The following is a 24,425-nucleotide window of genomic DNA, read 5'->3' as shown; positions in this document are numbered from 1 at the left end:
GCAGCTCATGCAGCTCAATTCCAGAAAAATAAATCACCCAATCAAAAAATGGGCCAAATATCTAAACAGAGATTTCTGCAAAGAAGACATACAGATGGCTAACAAACACATGAAAAGATGCTCAACATCACTCCTTATTAGAGAAATGAAAATCAAATCCACAATGAGGTACCATCTCATGCCAGTCAGAATGGCTGCTATCAAAAAGTCTACAAACAATAAATGCTGAAGCGGGTGCCAAGAAAAAGAACCCTCTTAAACTGTAGGTGGGAATGCAAACTAGTACAGCCACTATGGAGAACAGTGTGGAGATTCCTTAAAAAACTGGAAATAGAACTGCCATACGACCCAGCAGTCCCACTTCTGGGCATACACACCAAGGAAACCAGAATTGAAAGAGACACGTGTACCCCAGTGTTCATTGCAGCACTGTTTACAATAGCCAGGACATGAAAGCTACCTAGATTTCCATCCACAGACGAATGGGTAAGAAAGCTGTGGTACATATACAGAATGGAATATTACTCATCCATTAAAAAGAATACATTTGAATCATTTCTAATGAGGTGGATGAAACTGGAGCCTATTATACAGAGTGAAGCAAGTCAGAAAGAAAAACACCAATACAGTATACTAATGCATATATATGGAATTTAGAAAGATGGTAATGATCACGCTATATGTGAGACAGCAAAAGAGACACAGATGTGAAGAACAGTCTTTTGGACTCTGTGGGAGAAGGCGAGGGTGGGATGATTTGAGAGGGTAGTGTTGAAACATGTATATTATCATATGTGAAGCGGATCACCAGTCCAGGTTTGATGCATGAGACAGGGTGCTCAGGGCTGGTGCACTGGGATGACCCTGGGGGATGGGATGGGGAGGGAGGTGGGAGGGGGATTCTGGATGGGGAACACATATGTGCCCGTGGCTGAATCATGTTGATTTTTGGCAAAAACCACTGCAATATTGTAAAGTATTAGCCTCCAATTAAAATAAATAAATTTAGAAAAGAAAAAGAAAGACAAGAGAGACCATTTACCTTTCTCAGATTGAAAATAGTTGACAGACCAGAGAGAAAGTTTACGTTTCTAAGGCATCTTTGCACCTCCTGATACCTCTCTTCCAACAGCTGCAAGGATCAGAAACATCATGTTCTCTTCTGACAGCACAAATATGTCTAATGTTTGAAGGGACCTCCACTACGATAGCTTATGGTACAATACTGTCTGTCCACTCCTATCTTTGTTAACTAAGGTTTTTGTTTACAGATATTGCAGGTGTCAACTAGGTGTAAGGAGCAAAGCTGTATAATAAAGTTTACACTGGGAGGGGGGGAATAAAAAAATAAAGTCAGTGCAAAGAACCTACTCTATAGCACAGGGAGCTCAGCTCGGTGCTCTGTGATGACCTAGATGGATGGGATTGGGGGAAGGCTGTGGAAGCGAGGTCCAAAAGGAAGGGGATATATGTATACATATAGCTGATTCAGTTTGTTGTACAGAGGAAACTAATACAACATTGTAAAGCAACTGTCCCGCAATTTTTTACAAAGTGCAATATACATGTTGGAGGAAAAAACCTTTAAATATGTCTTACCAGTGGTTATAGCACATTCTTGATTAGCAATTGTGAAGAAGTTCTCTATTACTCATATGTTACTTTTATAAATTGTTATGTTATCTTTGTTGCTTATTCTTTCAAATGATTACTTATTTAAGTACTACTTTGTAGTTCCTAAAGCACTCCTTTGCATTCCTTAAGCACTCCTTTGAAGGGTTCCTAAGTAAATGGCAACCCACTCCAGTATTCTTGCCTGGAAAATTCCATGGACAGAGAAGCATGGCAGGCTACAGTCTATGGGGTCACAAAGAGTGGGACATGACTGAACAACTAAAAAAAAAAAATAAAACTTATGAAGTCGTACCCAATCCAAGCCCAAGGAGTAGCTCTCTGGAGGCCTGATAATTAATTTTTAATTGAGTTTTTTCTTATAAGGTCCAATGAATTTCTCCTGAATTCTTGTCTTTCAATAATCAGCATCACACGTACATAACTTAGCAATGCAGTAATGGTTCCATCTCCCCAGATAATATTTCCCAGATGCAAAACACAAAGACACCCATAGTCATTTCTAGTATATTATTATGAAACACTCTTTGAAGGGTACAGATTGAACTTTCAGTGCTTAATGTATTTGGCTTTAATTATTTTTGGGCTTCTCTTGTGGTTCAGCTGGTAAAGAATCTGCCTGCAGTGCGGGAGACTTGGGTTCGATCCCTGGGTTGGGAAGATCCCCTGGAGAAGGGAAAGGCTACCCACTCCAGTATTCTGGCCTAGAGAATTCCATGGACTGCATAGTCCATGGGATCACAAAGAGTTGGACATGACTGAGTGACTTTCACTTTCACTTAATTATTTTAAGTCTTGAGGAAGAACCCAGCCTCTGAGCCATTGCTTGCATTAGTCCAAATCAGTAACAGGCATGCAAATCTCCATGAATAATAGGCATCTTCTTTTGTTTATCCGTACCAGGACTGGAGAGAACATGCATCCTAAAATTAATTCAGTGTCATAAGACCTATCTGCTGCAATTGCCAGCTATAAATGCTAGATTTCTGTTCGTCTATTAATTGGGTGATTTCACACCATCCTTCTATCCCTACTGGTAAAGCCATAGTCTAACACTAATTCACTGAGTGTTTGTTCCTTTGAATATGAATAGTGCTATAATTCTGAACTAATGATGATATTCTGGAGTTATTTGATAACTAACTGCTTCTGGACTGTCCAGTTGAGTGGCTCTGAGACCTATATGGTGATTTTTGCTCTATTATTACATCATTCCAAAGAGTCCAATTCCCATATGTTTTCAATTTTTATTTGACTTGAGGTTCCACAGCTTTTAAACATTTTGCATGACATGATTCCATCCAGTTTGCAGTTGTATTATATGCTTTTTTAATTATTCCAAAACACTTAAGTTTATTATTCAAAGTCTTACTGTCCAAAGAGTTAGCTGTACCTGTGCCTGTTCCTGTTTCTTCCAGGATTGTATTCTAATAAGCCTCCTTTTGCTCTTGTACAGCCCCAAACAGGTCCCTTACACAGACTTCATAATGAGAGAGCTCAAGAGATACATGTCTTGTTTTGAAGACTGGTAGTAGCCTCAGATATATTAAGAGAAGCTATCCACCAATAATCCTGCGGGGCTACTAAAGTAGGCTTCAGGGCATTGCCATGTTCCATACGTAGTAGGGAGATCTCTTTTATATATATATGTATATGTAGATATAGATATAGGTATGAGTATGTTGGTAGGTTTCTCACCAGTTTGTATGAGGTAAGTGGCTCTAGGAGTAAAGAACCCACCTGCCAAGGCAGGAGACACAAGAGATGTGGGTTCCATCCCTGAGTCAGGAAGATTCCCTGGAGGAGGGCATGGCAACCCACTCCAGTATTCTTGCCTGCAGAATCCCATGGACAGAGGAACCTGGTGGGCTACAGTCCATAGGGTAGCATAGAGTCAGAGACGACGAAGAGACTTAGCACAGACAAGCAATTTACTATGACTGTCTTTACAAGCTATCAGTAGTTTTATTGAACCAATCTCCTACAGTAGTAAAGGTGAGAGAGCAACAGTTCTCTTGATTGTAGTATAGTTAAGAGAATTCTTCTACAAAGATCCTTCCAATCAAAGTAGTTAGCAAAAACATTTTTGTGTCAAATTTAGGGCTGGAGTATCTTGATTCATATTAGTTACTTTGCTTTGGTATTATCAAAAATTACTCATGAAGATGGTTCCACCTTTACTCTGCCAATAATTGGGTTGTTCTAAATTTTAAGTCCAGATTATGTCTGTTCTAGGATTACAGTATGGAATTTATCAGAAATATGTAATTGTGGAGACCATTAGTTGGAGCATAGAAAAAAAACAGTGTGATATATGTTTTCTAGTAAAATTTGATTCTTAGGTAATTGAAATAATCCTCCTATGACAAGGACAGCAAGGCATCTATGAGAATAGTAATGTTTGCTTGTAGGGGATGAAAAAAAATAATTTTCTTTCCACTCTAAGTTCTTGGCCGAGAGCTCTTTAACAAAAGACAAATTAATATGAGAAAACAAGTTTATTAACTTATATACCTCAAGTATACATGGCCGTTACCCAGGGAACAATGAGTAGTAACTCAAAGCTGTGGTTTACAACGCTTGCTCATATAGCATCTTTAACAAAAAACAGTAAATTTATGGGGACATGACAGGACAAAACAAAGCAGTTTTAATCTTCCAAGGGCAGCATACAGTGGGAAGGTAAATATATGGGAGGAGACTAATGGTAAATAAAGGCTAGTTAATAAAGTTTGTTATGTAGGTGCCATCTCCAGGCTGAAAGGATCTAAAGTTGCCTCCCATGATTAACTTTTTTTTTCTTTTTTAAAAAATTTTATTGGATATAGTTGCAAAAACAATGTGTTATTTCTGGCTGTGTGGCAAAGTGAATCAGCCATACATATACATAATATCCCCTCTTTTTTGGATTTCCTTCCCATTTAGGTCACCATAGAGCTCCATGATTAACTTTTGTCCTCCTGGTAGAGAAGAGAGACATTGTTGAAAATTTATATCTTTAAAAAATGTTTATTGTAGTATAGTCAATTTACAATGTTGTGTTTGTTTCTACTGTACAGCAAAGTGAATCTGTTATACACATACATATGCCCATCTTTGAAATTTTTTTTCCATATAAGTCATTACAGAATGTTGAGTAGAGTTCCCTGTGCTATTCAGTAGGTTCTTATTAGTTATCTATTTTCTAAATAAATAGTAGTGTATATATGTGAGTCCCAGTCTCCCATGAAAATTTTTATCTTGCTTTTAGGCAAATGGGAGGGCAGGGAGCTTTTCTTGTACCTGCTTCTTCTCAACTGCATTCAGCTCAAAATAATCCTTATGCCAAAGTGGCGTATTCTGCTACCCTTCAACCTCTTTTCAGTTGAGCTCAACACCAGTATGAATCACTCTAGAAAACTTAAATTTCAAGTCCTTTGTGGGAGCAACAGTCCAGTCCTCCTGAGGTGCTACCTTCACAGGAAAAGCATGGATCCATTTTTTTTTAACTTGGACAGCCTACATGGGGAATGAGCACTTGGAAAGGTTTCTCCCAGTGTGAGGACAGCCTGTCTTTTCCTGGGACACTTTTATGTAGATGAGATCTCCTTTTTGATAGATGTGGCAGACTTTTTCCAGGGAGTCCTTCCAGGTTTTTATGACTTCGTGTCTCAGAGTTTCTGAGGAAGAGAAACCCTGTTAAGACCTGAGTGTGATTATGGGAAGATTCGATTAAATTAGGCACAGGACATGGTCTCAGACCAAAATCTATAGACCTGCTATTTATAAGTTCAAAGAGAGTGATTTCATGCTTGCTGGCAAGGGTGCTCTAATTTCTAACAAGCTAGTGGTAAAGTTGTAGGCCTTTTTACCCTAATTGGTTGCTGAATCTTGGCCAGTAAGTTTCTTCAGAGTTAGATTCATTTGTTGTATTAATACATGTCCACAGGATTAAGAATGATAGGGTATATGATAGCTTATAGAAATCTGAAAAAAACATTTTATAATTCCTGAACAACGGTGGAAATAAAGTGACTTTCTGTCTGATTCAATATGCCTGGTATCCCTAAGGTGTAAATTATATTTATTAAGAGAATCTTTACCATTGCTTGAGCATTGTCTTTTTGAAGAAAGGGAAACTTCAGGCGATTCTGACATCATACACATCATAGGTAGACAAAACCTTCTGCCAGCATCGCTTCTATGAACTCCAGCTACTAGCAGTTCCTGTTGGCTAAGTTGCATGGGGAAGCGTCTGGTGCTTACCATGGGAGTAGCTTGTACAGAATTCTGCTGACAGATAACACATCTCTTTAATACATTTTGAGTAAGTTCATCTTTTTGATAGTTGTAGTGAGAGTCTCATGCCTTTAAAATTGCTCTTACTTAACTGATTTTGTTGATGACACAATGATACCAGCCAAGTATACAGACCATGGAATAAGAATTATATTGTTAGGTACTTTCCATAGTATAGTCAAACTTCTTTTTAGCCTTTTTCTTAACCCATTTGTTCATTTCCTTTTAGGAGGCTTATTATTATTATTATTATTATTATGGTTTTGAACCTTTAATGAGAAAAAAATATAATATCGAGCTCGAAAACAGTGTGTGTGGTGTGTCACTGTCAAGGGTTAAGGATACACAGGATAGGACTAGCAAACAAGATATGTATAAACAAAGATACACACAAGCATAGAGTGAAAAACTGGTGCCTGGCACAGTTTAAGTCTCAGTTTCCTCATTGCTCAGCAGCATATTGGGGATCCCACGGCTGATGGGGAGTAGATGTCCCAACTCTGGACATTGCAGGGTGCCCTCCAACACCTCCACTTCCAGCAGCACGTGGTGCATCTTTCTCAGAAATTCCTCGTTATGCTCGTATCCCTGAATCAGCTCTTTAGGCACCTCGATCAGATGCAGGGTGTCCACAACCTCCAGAAGTGCCGCCCACTCCACTTTGAGTATCATGCGCACTATGAAGTCAGGGTTGAACTCCACAGGTCGGTGGCCTGGAGACATAGGGGGAAGCCATGGGGCCCCACCCCCTGCACTTGCAAGCTCAACAGGTTCAGAAAGCATATTATTTAAAACAGAATGAAAGTTTCTTGTTGTATTAGAAGTGGGGTTTCTAAGTTGAATTGGCTATGTTTTAACAGTGACTTTTGCAGCTCTGTCAGCAAGATCATTGCCTTTAGAAATTTGGTCATTCTGCCCTATGTGGACTCTACAATGGATTACTGATGTCTGAACAGGTAGCTTCGAAGCTGCTAATTACTTGGATATTGATTTTCCATGAGATATTTTAGTTCCCACTGAAGTCAAGAATCCCCCCCCCCTTTTTTTTCAAATTTGTCTCATTACACAACAGACACCAAACACATATTTACTATCAGTATGTAGGCTTTCTTTGGGTCTTGAACCAAGATTTGCAGCCCTAGAGCTGCAAATTAACCTGGCTGTTAGTGCAGATTAAATTCTAGGCAAAACGTAATCTTCCAAGATTTATTGAGCAGTCACCCCAGCATATGAAGCCTCAAGATGGACCCTTTTCATCTTGGATGTGTGGCACATCAGTAAACATTATCAAGTGTGCAATTTTTTTTGTCTGCACCACGCATCTTGCAGGATCTTAGTTACCCAACCAGGGATTGAACCTGCCCCCCCACCCCCCCCACAGTGTGAGCGCAGTCCTAACCACTGGACCCTCAGGGAATTCCCTCATGTATGCAGTTTGAACAGGAGTATCAGAAAAATTTACTTGCTGCCTAGTGTCTTCTGCTACTATCATTGTACGCTTGTTTGGTCTTTTTTTATTTTGTTTGTCTTTTGGATTTTTGTATGTTTGCCATACTACTCAATATGCGGGATCTTAGTTCCCTGAAAAGGGATCAAACACATGCCCCCTGCAGTGGAAACTTGGAGTCCTAACCACTGGACTGCCAGACCCACCATTGTACACTTGTGGTCGTTTCTTTGGTTAGGAGCTGGTAATAGAGTAGCAGGGTTTAGGAGATTGCATCTTTTGAACATAGCTGTGGTTGCCAATGGGGTGGGAGTGGGGAGGGAAGAAGGGTTGGAAGTTTGGGGTTAGCAGATGTAAATTATTATATATAGGATGGATAAACAACAAGATCCTCTTGTATAAGACAGCAAAGTATATTTAATATTCTGTGATATACCATAATAGAAGAATATGAAAAAGAATACATATGTGTATAACCAAATCACTTTGCTGTACAGCAGATATTAACACAACACTGTAAATCAACTATACTTTAATAAAGTTTTTTTTAAAGGAATATAAAAAAAGAGATTGCATCTTCCAAGTACAAGATTCAGATTGGATAGTAATGCTTATTCAGTTAGTCAAATGGCATAGTGATAACTGCTGAATCTTAGGCACTTGTAGGATAGCTGTCACAGCCTGTGAGATGTACAAGTAAGTGACCCAGGGCAAGGGTGTGTGTCTTTTCACTAAGTGTGGTGGCTGTTACTACCAGTTGGAGGCATCCATGCACTCACAGTGTCACAGTCTCCAGAAGAACTGAGAAAGGTGTCTTTGGTCTATAGTCTAATCCTACCTTTTGAGTTAAAATTCCACTAGCAGTGCCTTTATTTTCATGACAAAACAAGTGGGAAGGTTTTTCAAAATTTGGAATCCTCAAAGCTGGGGGAGAGACTGTAGCCAGTTTCAGCTGTTCAGAAATCTCTTCAAATTCTAGGGGCCAAATCAGAGCCTTAGGTTAGTACTCCACCAAAAGTTTTGCCCTCTCTGCAGAAGCTGGAATCCACTGTCTGCAATGCCCTACCTGTGCCCCAAATTGTCTTAAGTCTTTTTATTGTAGTAGGCTCCTTGATCTACTAAATTACAGCCTTACCTGACAACAGATAGCACAAGTATTTTCCTTCAGTTTGGCAGTATTTGAATTTGTCTAGGGAGGCATTGTGCCTCACTGAAGTAAGGAATTGTAACAAAGCCAAAATGCCAGCTTTGTGTTACTCTTCAGTTTTGGAGGCTACCATAAAATCATCTACATAATGAATAATTATAGATATCCCTCCATGAGCCAGATTCACCTCTGAGTGGCTAGAGAAAACAATAGAGAGTCTTGGAACCCACAAGTAATTCTTTGCCATAAATAATGGAGTCAGGGCTTCCCAGGTGGTATTAATAGTCAAAAACTTACCTGCCAATGCAGGAGACGTAAGAGACGCAGGTTCAATCCCTGGGTTGGGAAGATCCCCTGGAGGAGGGCATGTTAACCCACTCCAGTATTCTTGCGTGGAGAATCCCATGGACAGAGGAGCCTGCAGGGCTACAGTCCACAGGACTGTCCGCAAAGAGTTGGACACAACTAAAGCAACTTAGCACATATTACTAAGTAAAAGTAAATAAGAACTTACATTCATTAGCTACAGAAACATAAAAAAGAGCAAAACACTGAGAAAAACTTTACAGACTATGGTCCCAAAGTCAGAATAACTTGTAGGGCTAGAAATTGAAGCAGTTAATGGAGCAACAGGTTTATTTACTTCTCTAAACTCTATGAATCTACATGGTGGTTGTCCATCTTCATCAAATTTACCTTCCTTCTTTACTGGAAGTATGGGTGAATAAGAGGGTGAATTCCCTTTTTAAAATTATTCCTGGCTTTTCTAATTCTTTTATAACTGATTTTATTCCCTTGAATTGGGCTTTCAACAAAGGATATTGTTTTACACATGGCCATAGCTTATCCTTTTAGTAAGCTTCTGTATCTTTTTTTTTTTAAGCTTCTGTATCTTGAATTAAACCAGTATTGTTGTTCTCTAGGGCCCAAAGTCATATATTGATTTGTTTCCATTTGGGGTAATTTTCTAGCACAACCCTCTTTTCCATGCCCCTTTCCTCTCTGAAGGCACATAAATAACCAGACCAGTTGGGATAGCCATAAGCATTCCATCTAGATTACAGAATATGGTAGCTTTTATCTTGCACAGAAAATTTGCAAGCAGATCTCTTGCTAGTAGTTTTACAGGAGAAGGTGAGAAAGCATACTTGTCATCAGAGGACCTGTCTTTGTGGGAAACTGGAAGAAAAGGAGCGAGTAGAAGGCTGATTTGAAATGTCAAACTTCACCACTAGATGGAAAGTGACAAATTTCTCAGGAAACTGCAGAATAAACAGCACCAATTGTTTTTGTATAGTTGCTAAGTTGTGTCTGACTCTTTGTGACTCCATGGACTGCAGCACGCCAGGCCACCCTGGCCTTCAGTATCTCCCAGAGTTGCCTCAAATTCATGTCCCTTGAGTCGGTGATGCTATCTAACCATCTCATGCTCTGCTGCCCCCTTTTCCTTTTGTCCTCAATCTTTCTCAGCATCAGGATCTTTCCCAATGAGTCAGCTCTTTGCATCAGGTGGCCAAAATATTGGTGCTTCAGCTTCAGCATCAGTCCTTCCAATGACATTTCAGGGTTGATTTCCTTTAGGATTGACTTGTTTGATCTCCTTGCTGTCCAAGGGTCTCTCAAGAGTCTTTTCCAGCACTGATATTTATCAGAAAAGGCAAGCATAGATTAACCTGAGGGCAAGGTATGGAAACTTGTGGTTCACCAGTTTCTACCTCCAAGATTCCTTCAATAAGTTAATTTTGAGCCTTTTGACTGTTATTCCCTAGCTGAGGGATTTGTCCTGGCCTTTCCTGATTCCTTATTCCTGCAAGGTCTGCATTCTCAGGAGTCTGTTTCTACAGCCCCTCTTAAGTGTCTTGGCCTCATGTAATAATGGCATACAGGTTTTCCACATACCTCAGCCCCCTTCACATGTTGTCCAGAGTAGGGGTTCTTCCCTTGAAAAATAGTTAAAACCAAGTGCCAAACATGCCTATCCCAGAACTCAGATGAAAAACAATCTACCTGGAGTGCAGGAGACCTGGGTCCCATCCCTGGGTTGGGAAGATCCCCTGAAGTAAGGAAGATCCCCTGGAGTAGGAAATGGCAATCCACTCCAGTATTCTTGCCTGGAGAATTACATGGACAGAGGAGCCTGCTGGGCTATAGTCCATGGGATCACAAAGAGATGTTTAACTGCTTCTTTTCTTCTTCCACTTTCTCTAGATTATCCCAAAATTGAGCAGCTGCTGCTAAGTTTTATATAATAGACTGTAATATATAATAGACTGTAATATATAATAGAAAAGTAGATAGGAACACTGCCCTGGATCCATGCTGATAAATCTTGAGAAAGTATCAACAAACTGCCGATGAAAATCAACAGGGAACTCACTAGTCTTCCAAGTATACTGCTGTGATTTCTCCCAGCTCACTTTTAGCAGAAAGACTTCAAGTATGGCCATTTGCAGGCCCTCTCAGTGGGCCCCTCAAGACATTAGTTCTTCCATGGTTGTGGGAGGTGGCATATAGTCAGAGTCTTTTGGCCACAATTCCCTCTGATGTGATAGGTCACCTTCCAGTCCTGACATGCCTGCTGCTGAATCAAACAACCAAATCCTGCTGGTTGCAGAATTCTGTGTAGCAACCAGGGCACATCCCCATGTGTGGGGCTATAAACTGAAAACACACTGCCAAGTTCTTGTGCAAACTTCTGTGGGTCTTCCCTGGGCACAGGAAAAGAAGGCCTCAATGAAGAATCTTGGAGAGTTGAAGGGCATGTAGATACATTCTGCTTCAAGTCTGGGTAACTACTTAGTGGCATCAGCTTTATTGGCAAAGTGGTTAGGGAGGGTCAGCTGTCTTGTCATTGAGTCAGGAAAAATGTAGAATTAGATGACTGTTGGATTTCCTTTCCCATACTGTATATTTCAGCCTAGCACCTTTATTGTTTGTCTATTCTAAGTGACTGCTGCAAACACTCTCCATCCTTTAGCCACCATGGGAGGTTGTGGGGGGGGACACATTCTTTTATCCAAGTCCCAGTTATTCCTTGATAATATTGCTTTGTCATCTCTGCTTTCCTAGCTATACAGTTCATGGATAAGAAAATAATCTTGAAGGTCAAAATCTAGGCTAAGCACGGAATAGAATCAGAGCTAGAGCATGACATCACACACACACCTCACATGGGGCAGATAATTCATTACTGCCTCCTTGTCCCTCTTTGCAGGGAAATCTGATTAACAGCCCATCTCGAAGATCATAGCTTCACCCTTACTAGGGGTCAGATTGAGGCGTGAAGATGAAGAACTGCCATGGAAAGGAAGCAAAAGGAGGGGAGACAGTAGAGAAATGAGGAGGAGGGTTTGTTGAAAGAGAAAGTGACTTTAATTCTCCCATTTCCTCCATCTTCCCAAATGATTTTTAACCTTTTTCTTAGGATGATATTCATCCTATAAACATGAGTAATTCCTTTGCTGGAGATGAAGTGCAATTGTTAGTTGCTCAGTCATGTCCAATTCTTTGCAACACCAAAGACAGTAGCCTGCCAGTCTCCTCTGTCCATGGGGTTCTTCAGGCCAGAATACTGGAGTGGGTTGCCATTCCCTTCTCCAGGGGATCTTCCTGACCCAGGGATCGAACCCAGGTCTCCTGCACTGTAAGCAGATTCTTTACCATCTGAGCCATCAGGGAATCCTGAGAATGAGGTCCTAATAAAAACCACTGTTATGTGTTAATTCATGCAAATTAAAGAAAGCATTCTCAGGCCAATATAAGCCTGCGTTTTCCTTTCAAATGGATTCCCTTCCAAATGTCATATAGAGCTGTATGGGCCATTCAAGAGAGAAGATCTGCAGGCAACATCTGGGCTTCCCATCTTTCCCACCTAAAGCTGTTGGTGACCCTGATGGATTTTTAGGTCCTGTATTATGCATGCTTACTCAAAAAGAAAATCTAGAATTTGGAGAGTGAGATCCATCCAGGTAGTATTTGAAAAGAGCAAAGCGCTAAATGGGAGGCATTTGATAATTCACCTTCACTGGTCTGCTCAGTTCAGGAACTTTAAGGCCATCCCATCCTCATCAGCATACTGTTGCAGAAAATTAAAAATACAATCTCCTGACAACGCAGGACATCTTCTCCACAAATACAGAATAGAAACAGAATGATTTCATTACTGAGTATTAAACCAGACAGTAATTGGCATCATGGGCAACCTGCTAACCAGACTGCAAAGACAGCAAGAAATTAACTATTTGTTTAACTGAGCAGATACAGTCTAGTACCTGCATGTTCTTAAGATGAATGACAACTAGTGGTCCTGTAAGAGGACCTGAGAGCACTGTTTTTTCTACATTCTTTCATAGTTCATCCTAAGATCAGCTAGTAATGGGAATGGCCTTCTGTGCTAGTTAATTGCCTTTGTTTGCCTGCTACGTCACTTCAGTCTTGTCTGACTCTTTGAGAGTCTGTAGACCTTACCCTGCCAGTCTCTTCTGTCCATGGGATTCTCCAGACAAGAATACTGGATGGAGTAGGTTGCCATGCCCTCTTTCAGAGGATCTTCCCGACCCAGGGATCGAACCTGTGTCTCTTACAGCTCCTGCATTGGGAGATGGGTTCTTTACCACTAGCACCACCTGGGAAGCCAGGTTAATTGCCTTTACCCAAAGGCAAATCAGAATTCTCCTGTCTCTTTATTACAAGCAGGTAGTTCCAGCTTAGAGCCAGGCCCCGAGGCTAAGCTCCCAGGATGACAGTGAGACAGAGCACTGTCTTCTTTGGTGTTTATATTTCAAGGAGATGGCTCCCAGGCCCATAAGAAAAATATTCCTGGGTTGTAATGCTGACAGAAGTCTTATTTACCCTTTTAAAATTTACATACATATCCAAGGGGCAGAGGAAGGTTTACAAATACCAGTTTTCTCAAGGAAATGTTCTAAGAAAAGTGAAGGAGGAAAAGGTCTCTTTCTCTTATATCAACAGGGAAGGTTCCTTTTTCTTTAACCTTATAGGCTATGAGTTCCCTAAGCCCAAATTCCCACAGGGGTGACTCAGATCATCCTTGACAAATGCCTGCATGTGCACTGAGTTGCATTACAGGAAAGACCCCTGAGCCTGGGCAACCTGCTGCCTAACAGCAGCCTGGAAACCAGCCTTCAAGTCATTTGCTGTAAGCACAAACCTGAGACATGCCAGGGAAACAGCACTCGGGGCCTTGCTTTCCTGTCACACTCAGCAAGATGTGTAGGAGCACAAGCGCCCCATGGAGGAGTGTCTTCCAAGTCCAGTGGGACGGAAAAGAAGGCCTAGGCAGTGACACAGCACTCCCAGTGCCGTCAGTCTGTGCTGTCCGTTCGTTTACAGCCACAAAGTCTCCAGTGGTCAGGGCCACTGGAGCAACATACGTTCCATTGGCGGTAATCCACAGTGAGCCTGCACCCCGTGCTAGTTTTTTCCACTGGCCATACTGGGCCATTGTATTAATGCTTTACTGTTGTCATCTACCTGCTGCATTTTAGTCCTAATCAAGGCCGTGACTTCTTTGTCCTCCAGGGATTCTCTGCTGTTTCTCTTCAGACACCTGAGAGAGGATAGGGAGATAGGTTGGGGAGTCAATTGCATACTCTGCTGTCATCTCTCTGCACGTGGCAGTCCCTTAGTCGGAGAATTCCCTTTGGTCTTTATCCAGCATTCCTAGAACAAGCATGCAAAACACTGTCCCAGTGAAGTATGAGGTCGTGGAAGCAGCAATGACAGTTCCACTGCCCCATGAACAACATGGGGGTTAGGGACATCAACCCCCTTCTGAGTGGAAAATCCAAGTATAACTTTAGACTCTTCCAAAACTTAACTACTAAGTCTGCTATTGACCAGAAGCCTTACGGTTAACACAGTTGATTAACACCTATTTTGTATGTTATATGCATTAACTGGGTGGTAGCAATAAAGAAGCCGCCTGCCAGTGTAGTAGATGGGCCACGTAGGTGGGTTCTATCCTTGGATGGGGAAGATCCCCTGGAGAAGGAAATAGCAACCCACTCCAATATTCTTGCCTGGAAAATTCCACGGACAGAGGAGCCTAGCAGGGTACACTCCCTGGAACCACAAAGTCAGACACGACTGAGCACACACTCACACCCATGCATTATATCCTGTATTCTTAAGGTTAGCTGGAGAAAAAAAATGTTATTAAGAAAATTGATAAGGAGATGCATCTAGGATGGCAGCAGGAGAGATGGTGAAGGCTGCAGCCTGCCCCTCTGGGCTCAACCCTCAGTCCCCTGTCCCTCCAACCTTCCCTGTGGCAGCCCACATCCTGGCGAAGGCCCAGATGGTGGACCTCCACACCACCATATACAATGCAGTCTGTGGTAGATGCTTCAGAGGCTGCTTAGTGGCTGGACAGGGAGGAGCTGGACAAGCTGACGGGCGAGTTGGCCAGTGGGGGACAGGGGTGGGGGGTTAAGGTGGGGACGCCGCTTGTCATCACCTCCCATTACAGCCATCTAGATGTGGTTGAGTAAAGTGGACTGTGCGGCGCCAGCTTGGAGGCAGGCGGCTTGGTACACTTCAATGACAAGACCATCAAGGATGCGCAGCTGCCCTGGGCCACCTCGGCCACTGACGCCTTGGGACGTGGTGCAGAGCCTGCTGTGCTGTGGGGCCTTGGTGAGCTGCACCATGCACACGTGCACAAAGCACCTGCGCACTGACTGCTTCAGTGGGCACGTGGAGGTGGGGCACTACTCAGCAGGTGAACACCAGGTGGACCTGGAGGTGACCAACCGGTGCGGGCACACATGCCTCATGATCTCCTGTTACACAGGCCCCCGCCAGATCACCTGCTACCTAATACTGCAGGGCGCCCAGGTGAACCTGTGCAGCATCAAGGACAATGTGGCCCTGCATGACTGCACCAAGGCCGGCAGCCCGGGTGTCCTACAGCTGCTATTCGGGTGCCAGGCTCACAGGGAATGGGATGGCTATGGCATGACACCACCTCTGGCTGCCCACGTGATGGACCACATCAGCATCGTGGAAGACCTAAGCCAGGAGCAGCCTGCTGGGGAGGAGACACGGCCAGGGATGGCCTGAGAAGGCCCCTCCACCAGCCAGGCATGTGTGCCGCCCCAGCGTGCTTGCTGCTGCAGCTCTTCCCAGGAGGAACACCTGAGCACCAGCTGGGAAGCTGCCCAGCAGCCTTGGAGTTTCTGGGAGCCACCTGCATGGCCAAGAAGCAGGATCTGCTCAGGGTCCTGAAACTCTTGGTAGGGGCCATGGAGCTGCGTCACCAGGGGGCACGTATCTGCCTAAACCTGAGTCCTCGCCTCTGACTATTCCAGGGAGGTGAACACCACCGAGGAATTGGAGGCGCTCATCACGCAGGGGGATGAGAAGCACATGCAGGCACTGTTGACCTGAGAGCGGTCCTGGTCCCTCCCACCCGACACTTCCCACTATATGCGCTACCAGGATGTGGTATAGGCCAACTCGGACAGTGTCTATTGCTGCATCCACTAGTGGAAGTACACCTTGGACATGCAGGAGAACAACCTGGAGCCTCAGACCGCCAGAAGTTTCCTATCCTTTGATGAACTCTTCTCCTAAGTGCCCCAGAACCACTTGGCCCAGGGGCAGCCTGAGTACACCAGTTGGCTTTGCAGATCTAATGTGGGTGCTGTGCAAAGGTCTGGGAAGTTGAGCGGGCCCAAGGAGGCCAGGGACTCAGTCCAGTTCACCAAGGCCCTGGCCATCACCCTCCACCTGCTCTACCTGCTGGAGAAAGTGGAGTGCAAGCCCAACCAGGAAGACATGAAGCACCAGAGCTACTGCTTAAGTGTGCCCGTCACAGCAAGAATGTCTTCACTCCTGCACATGGCGGTGGACACCAACCACGAACGTGATTCACTTCTAAGTGGGCAGATTCCCTTCTATCCAGGTGGTCAAGGTGCCCTTGACTGTGGGGCCGACCCAGACAGCCACGATTTTGACAACACCCCCAGTGCACATCACAAAGGAGAACAACTGCCTGGGGATCATGAATGCCCTGATAGAGGCGGGGGCCCACATGGACACCACCACCGCCTTTAAGAAAACAGCCTGCGAGCTGCTGCATGAGAAGCTGCTGGCCAAGAGCACCATTCAGCCCTTCAACTATTTGACCCTGTAGTGCATTTCAGCCTGCACTCTGGACAAGAACAAGATCCCTTGCAAGGGCTTCATTCCCTAAGAGCTAGAGGCTTTCATCCAGCTGTACTGAAAGGGGTCGGGGAGGAGAACCCAGGAGGGGCAGAGCCCACACCTGTCCCCACCCTGTCTCTGGAGACTACTTCTCGTGGCTGGAAACCAGGGAAGAGCTCATGGGCCTCCATGGCCCCCTCCCCTTATCAGGGAGAGCGGACAAGAATTAATGCGATGTTGGTGGTAGAAGCTTCCAGACCACATGCTCAGAGAACTGACTCTTTATAGGGGTTAGCACACTCATGCTTCATAAGGAGAAGATGCTCAACCTCCCACACGTCCTGTCTGCCTGAGTTTCAGAGAATCTTGCCTCTGCCCTGGGGCAGAGGGATTGAAGCCTTCCTCCCCTACTAGAAACACAAGAAACTGAGAGTTGGGTTTGGCCTCTACCTTTTATGTATCAAACCAGATAGACCCAGCCACCCAGGGCAGTATTAGAACTGGAGGCCCTGAGGGGGCAAAGTGGGAGAATCAACCCTTCTGGCACATTTGCACCTGCTCCTTCTGCCCTGCTGTGGGTTGGACTCTGCCCCCGAGCCACCAGCCCCTTGGGTAGCTTTTGTGGCTTGGTGTTCTGTTTATTTACTTGGGGGAGGGGAGTTGGTGCTTACCCGGTGGCTAACTGGTAAAGAACCCACCTGCAATGCAAGAGATACAGGAGATGTGTGTTCGATCCCTGTGTCGGGAAGATCCCCTGGAGAAGGGAATGGCCACTCACTCGAATATTCTTGCCTGGAGAATCAGTCCCATGAGCAGAGGAACCTGATGGGCTACAGTCCATGGGGTCGCAAAGAGTCCAAGAGGACTGAGCACACACCAGCATTGGCAGCTTACATGTGTGGTGCAGGAGGTTTTTCCGCCCTACACTTTTAAAAATTAATTAATTTATTTTAATTGGGGACTAGTTACTTTACAATATTGTGGTTTTGCCACACATTGACTTGAATTAGCCGCGGGTGTTCATGTGTTCCCCCATTCCAAACCCTCCTCCCACCTCCCTCTCCCACTTTTTAAAAAAGATTTTGGTGTCAGGCTCCCTAAGTTCATTTCATGCAGCAAAGTTTTATCTTGCCTGAGACTGCCTCGGCCAGCAAGAGTGAGCTATATTTTGTGAGGAGTTCAGGAAGTAACAGTCCCCCAAACAAGGGTGACCGTATGTTTCTGAACACTTGACTCATTCGCCTTTCCCTTGTGCCGCCCAACTTCCCATTCTCACTAGAAAGAGAAGTCATTTTCCAAACCAGGAGCAAGCCAAATACGGAAGGGGTGGGCTTGCCAGCCGCTTCCCACCCAACAAGAGCTATTAATAGGTTGGTTGGTTTGGGGTTTGATTTTCACAGTTTCTGAGTTCAAACTGCAGGTCACCTCTGCCTCACAAATCATGCACAAGGACACAGGTGTGTGGTGAACAACCCAAGTGTCTGTAGCCGTTTTTTAGATGCTTGGAAACCAGGATCCATGTGACCCTGAGACAATTCCAGGTATTGACACACTAACCCACTGAGTCAGCTAGATAAGACAGTGGATGTGTGAAATAGGTTGTCGAATAAAGTAGTACAAAACCTTGGTCTCCCATCACTGGGGGTGGGGAGGGCGATCAAGTGCTCTTGCTAGAGAAGCCACCCCTGCAAGATTGTCTTGTGTTGAGGCTGGGTCGGGGAGTATCCTCCATGCACCATGGCCGCCAGCAGGAGAGTATTTTTGGCCTCTTGGGAAAGCAGTCAAGAGCAGAAGGGGACTGGAGCCGCCACCCCCACAGCTCAGGAAAGAGGCCATTCCCACCCTGTACCTCTCCTCCAGCCCTGTCTCAGGGAAGCTACACAGAAGCCTCCAGAAGCCATGGTAGGTGCTTGGATATTCTGTCCCTCTAAGGGAACTAGGTCTTGTTTGGATTTGCAGTGTCAGTTAGGATGGTCTTTATTTTCTAGACCAGGTTTTTACCTTCTGTCAAGCCAGGAAATGCCATCACTGTCCCTCTAGTAGCCTGGAATAAAGAAACGAGGCAGTATCAAAAAAAAAAAAATCCGTAAGGAAGAGAAAAAGCATTCACAGTACTGTCCTGTATTTGTTGATACTGTAAGTTTATGTCATCTGTTTAGAAGAGGAGTTATTTGTCAGTAGCTACATCAGTATTGTTTTATGTGATACAAACATTATAGTTTTTTTTTTAGTGGAGTGCAGTTTATTTTTTTTTTCATTTATTTTTATTAGCTGGAGGCTAATTACTTTACAATATTGTAGTGGTTTTATTAACACTAGATATGACAAAAGATAACATGAAAAAGAAATTCATATTTATTTACAGTTATGATTCATGCTCTGATAATGAAGAAACAGCAGTATGATTGCTTTATGGTAGCTCAGCCTATACGCTAATGAGTGAATTGTTATAAAATCTTTGTGGCATACAGTATTATAGTCGTATTCATAATCAGTATCAGAAGCATTTTTACTTTAAAAAACAAGTCTGATGACTGGCTTATATGTAGTTTTCCCATTTACAAGAGAGAGTGAGGTCTACCATACAATAATGTAATTCTTTCAGAGCAAAGTTGTAAAACAGTAAGAAAACTAACACAGTAATAATTTTATATTGAATATCACTCATCTTCTGCCTATGTAAGGATAGGCTGTCCACTGCAATACATCTTGCACACAATATTCTATATGATGCATACCTAGAAGATGAGAATGGCCAAAAAACATCCCATACAGTTCTTGTCATACAGTTATTAGTTTTTCACATGAAGACATGCAAAACACATACACAACAGATATGTTTGATAACCATAAGGCCTGATTATTCTTTGCTAAAGTGGACGTTGATCATCATGAAGGTTTTCATGCTCCTCTTTGTGTTGAGTAGGTTGGGAAGGAAGAGGAAAAGAAGGAGTTCATCTGTCTGTCTCCGGGGCAGCAGAGGTGAAGGAAGTGGAAGGGAAGGCAGAAGATGCAGGCATACATGGTATAACTTTATGGAAACACATCGTGATCTCTGAGTTTTTTGCTTTTTCTTTCTTCCAAAAATGTTTCTTTACCGTACCAACCCTTCTTCCACCATTTGCTTTAGTTTCAGTGCCTGTATCATAGAAGATTCCATATTATAAAAGAAGTCAAAAGCAGTTTTGAGTCTGCCAGATTGTCTAAATGTCAGTTTGTCTTCTAACTCTGCTTCTTCTACGTCTTATCATCTTATTCCTCCTCATTGTCAGGCATTGGTTGGGAATTAGGCACTCATCTCCATCAAGTAGTCTTCTGTGAACTCCTCTGGTGTGGTGTCTGTTAGCACTTGAATTTCTCCAAGATCCACATCTTGAAATCCTTATCCTCTGCCCCCCCCTTTTTTTTTTGCCACATCCACAACTTCCTGATTTCCTTGATGGCCTGTGTCATAAATCCTGTGAAGTCATACACAACATCTGCACAATTTTCTCCAGCAGGATTTTATTGTTTTGGACTTGATGGCTTTTGTGTTTTTTTCTATAACAACAATGGCATCTTCAATAATGTAATCCTTTCAGACTTTAACGATGTCCTCTCTACTGGAGTTCTCTTCCATAGTGTTGACAATCCTTTCCATAGAGGACTGTGCGTAATGAGCCTTAAAAATTCTTATGACCACCTGATCTAGAGGCTGAACTAGAGATATATTGTTTGGGGGCACTTGAATCACTTTAATGCCTTCAGGTTTAACACCTGGGGTTCTGGGTGGCCAGGGTATATTGTCCAAGGTCAAAAGAACTTTAAAAGGCAGTCTCTCACTGGAAAGGTACTTCCTGACCTCAGAGACAAAGTATCGATGGAACCAATCCAGGAAAAGAGATCTGGTTCTTCAGGCCTTCTTATTATACAGTCAAAAGACTGGCAGCTGGTGTTTATCTTTTCCCATCAAGGCTTGCCTTGTGGCTCAAATGGTAAAAAAATCTGCCTGCAATGCAGGAGACGGGTTAGATCCCTGGGTCAGGAAGATCCCCTGTGGAAGGAAATGGCAACCCACTCCAATATGCTTACCTGGAGAATCCCATGGACAGAGCAGCCTGGAGGGCTAGAGTCCATGGGATCTCAAAGAGTTGAGACTAACACACTCAGGTCTCAGGATTTGCATCTTTTTAGCTAAGGGCAGTCCTGTTCATAAACTCAGCTCCTTTTGAACAAAACAATAGCCTTAGCCTATCCATTCCTGCCTTAAATCCTGGTGCTTGCTTCTCTTCCTTACTAATAAATGTCCTTTCTGGAGTTTTTTCCCCAGAATAGGGCACGTTTGTCTGTATTCAAAAACTGCTCAGGCAGGTATCCCTCTCTCTCCTCAGTGGTTTTTTCTACATGGTATCTGGAACTCATCTGCTGCCCCCTGGTGGGTACAAGCTGCTTCTCCCCTCATCTTGACATTTTAAGTCTTCTCTAATAGCTCAGTTAGTAAAGAATCCACCTGCAATGCTGGAGACCTGGATTCAATCCCTGGGTTGGGAAGATCCTCTGGAGAAGAGAAAGGCTACCCACTCCAGTGTTCAGGCCTGGAAAATTCCTTGGACTATACAGTCCATGGGGTCGCAAAGAGTCCGACACCACTGAGCATCCGTCAGTCAATCCTGACATCCCTGCCTTCAGTCCTGGTGCTTGCTTGTCTTCCTTACTAATAAATGTCTTTTTTCACATATTTTCGGCAGAATAGGGCACTTTTGTCTGTATTCAAAACCTCTTCAGGCAGATACCCCTCTCCTCAGTGATTTTTCTACATGATATCGAACTCATCTGCTGCCCCCTGGTGGATACAAGCTGCTTCTCTTATCTTAACATTTTAAAAGCCAAACAAACCTCTTTCTTAAAATTATCAGACCTTTCTTTGCTGACATTACATTCTCCAGCTTTAGATTCTTCACCTTCCTTTTGCTTCAGGTTGTTGTAGAAAGACTTTACTTTTCCTTGAATCGTATAGAGAGGCTTTTGGTATGCCTTTCTCAGAGCAATCCTGCATCTACATTAAAGCTACATTTTCAAGATGAGATAAGGTGTTTCACAAAATGTGCAAGGTTTTCATGCCTGTTGGTATAGCTACAGTGACAGCTTCATCAGTTTCTTTAAAAAAAACACGCAGTAGTCTTTATGCTGGATTCAGTTGTCTTGAGATGGTGGGAAACCACAGCTGCAGACCTCAACCTATAGCATATATCAAACAGTTCAACTTTTTGTTGTAATGCAGTGGCTTTTCTCTGCTTCTTGGGAGCACTTCCAGCATCACTAGTGGTTTGGTTTGGTTCATGGTGTTATTCAAGGTTTACAATATTGCACTAAGCACAATGAAAAATACATGAGAACCACAGAAGATGACTTGTTACTTCAATACACAATTTGTTGGAGAGACAAACTGCTCACACAGAGACGATTACACATATCACACATATCACATGGTATTTTAAGCAGATACCCGCATCACTTGAGCTCATCGAAATTGCAAAAGGAGGTGGGTATGAAATGATTGCAGTTGTACAGTATGGATGACAGTTAAATTTATGCAGTTATAATTTATTGCTGACTTTTTCCATGTGCTTGCATTTCTCTTGACTGTGAACAGTCGCATGTATTACTGTAACTGTGTGCATAAGTTTTGATAAATTACAACTTTTTATAATAGATTTGTGTATATTTTATGATAGTAAATAGCAAGAAAGACTGTTATCTACACATATTTGATGAATTCAGGACATAGCTAACAGTTTCTAAACGTTTTGATATTTCTAGGCTACAAGGTTCATCTGTGAGTTTTGCATATTCTTGCAAATCCCAAGAATTTTTTTCAATAGATTTTTTAAAAATAATCCATCTATAAGTGGGCCCGTGCAGCTCAAACCCATGTTGGTCAAGGGTCAAGTGTACATTAAATTGGCTTAACAGGCCACTTCAACCCCCAGGGACACTTTACACTTATCTGTACCTAAACCCCATGAACTGAGTCTGGGTACTCCCTCACCTTCTCAAGATCAGATAAAATGGTCTTAGGTGCCTGTATCCAACAGAGCCTTAAAAGTCTGATCTCTCCCTTCTCCAGAGTTCTCCAACATACTCGGGGGGGGGGTGCGTGGCCTTTGGTCCCTCTTGGGAACAGGGACCCCCCTGCTCCACCCCAATAATTTCTTCAAAGCAGTCAATTTCAGAATACAAGGGAAGGGAGGGACAAGGTGTTGAGTGAGAGGGCGGCTACAGGCCAGAAGGCACGTCTTTATGTTTAGTTTACAACAATGCAACAGTTGCTTGGGCCTCAACCAAAGGATCTCTTGTTTTCAGTATGCCCAAAGCTCTGTATCAGATGGCAAGGTCCTTGTGACTGATGCCATCTCTTTCAGATTTGAGGATGCCTTGATTCTGTTCAGTTCACTCAGTCATGTCTGACTCTTTGTGACCCAATGAACTGCAGCACACCAGGCCTCCCTGTCCATCACCAACTCCCGGAGTCCACCCAAACCCATGTCCATTGAGTCGGTGATGCCATCCAACCATCTCATCCTCTGTCGTCCCCTTCTCCTCCTGCCCTCAAAGATCTTTCCCAGCATCAGGGTCTTTTCCAGTGAGTCAGCTTTTCGCATCAGGTGGCCAAAGTATTGGAGTTTCAGCTTCAGCATCAGTCCTTCCAACGAATATTCAGGACTGATTTCCTTTAGGATAGACTGGTTGGATCTCCTTGCAGTCCAAGGGACTCTTCAAGAGTCTTCTCCAACACCACAGTTCAAAAGCATCAATTCTTTGGCGCTCAGTTTTCTTTATAGTCCAACTCTCACATCCATACATGGCCACTGGAAAAACTGTAGCCTTGACTAGATGGACCTTTGTTGACAAAGTAATGTCTCTGCTTTTCAGTATGCTGTCTAGGTTGGTCATAACTTTCCTTCCAAGGAGTACGCATCTTTTAATTTCATGGCTGCAGTCACCATCTGCAGTGATTTTGGAGCCCAGAAAAATAAAGTCAGCCACTGTTTCCACTGTTTCCCCATCTATTTGCCATGAAGTGATGGGACCGGATGCCATGATCCTAGTTTTCTGAATGTTGAGCTTTAAGCCCACTCTTTTACTCTCCTCTTTCACCTTCATCAAGAGGCTCTTTAGTTCTTCTTCACTTTCTGCCATAAGTGTGGTGTCATCTGCATATCTGAGGTTATTGATATTTCTCCCAGCAATCTTGATTCCAGCCTGTGCTTCCTCGAGCCCAGCGTTCCACATATAAGTTAAATAAGCAGGGTGACAATATATAACCTTGACGTGCTCTTTTTCCTATTTGGAACCAGTCTGTTCCATGTCCAGTTCTAACTGTTGCTTCCTGACCTGCATACAGGTTTCTCAAGAGGCAGGTCAGGTGGTCTGGTATTCCCATCTCTTTCAGAATTTTCCACAGTTTATTGTGATCCACACAGTCAAAGGCTTTGGCATAGTCAATAAAGCATAAATAGATGTTTTTCTGGCATCTCTTGCTTTTTTGATGCTCCATTGGATGTTGGCAATTTGATCTATTGATTCTGTAGCCATGGCCATATTGCTTTCTAGTCATACCCATTGGCTAGCTTAGGCATTACTAGTGCAGTTGTTGCTGTAGTCATGTCCCATTCTTTGTGACTCCATAGTTTGCAGCACGCCAGGCTCCTTTGTCCTCCATTATCTCCCAGAGTTTGCTCAAATTCACGTCCATTGAGTTGGTGATGCAAT

The 24,425-nt window shown here is 43.3% G+C and overlaps 1 protein-coding gene and 2 pseudogenes across 2 annotated transcripts in view; 2 read left to right on the top strand and 1 right to left on the bottom strand.

The window, feature by feature from the left end:
• The window catches only part of ZNF81 (zinc finger protein 81), a 93,965-nt gene that overhangs the window by 21,068 nt on the left and 48,472 nt on the right, over window positions 1-24,425 (top strand). The gene's annotated exons all lie outside the window — the stretch shown is intronic.
• LOC122689375 lies at window positions 6,337-6,689 on the bottom strand (annotated as a pseudogene).
• On the top strand, window positions 14,868-16,752 carry LOC122689077 (annotated as a pseudogene).

The sequence above is a fragment of the Cervus elaphus genome, chromosome X (assembly GCF_910594005.1).
Source record: "Cervus elaphus chromosome X, mCerEla1.1, whole genome shotgun sequence".
NCBI classification, from domain to species: Eukaryota; Metazoa; Chordata; class Mammalia; order Artiodactyla; family Cervidae; genus Cervus; species Cervus elaphus.
Note: the sequence above shows the minus strand (reverse complement) of the source record. Positions and strands in the feature narration are given on the sequence as shown.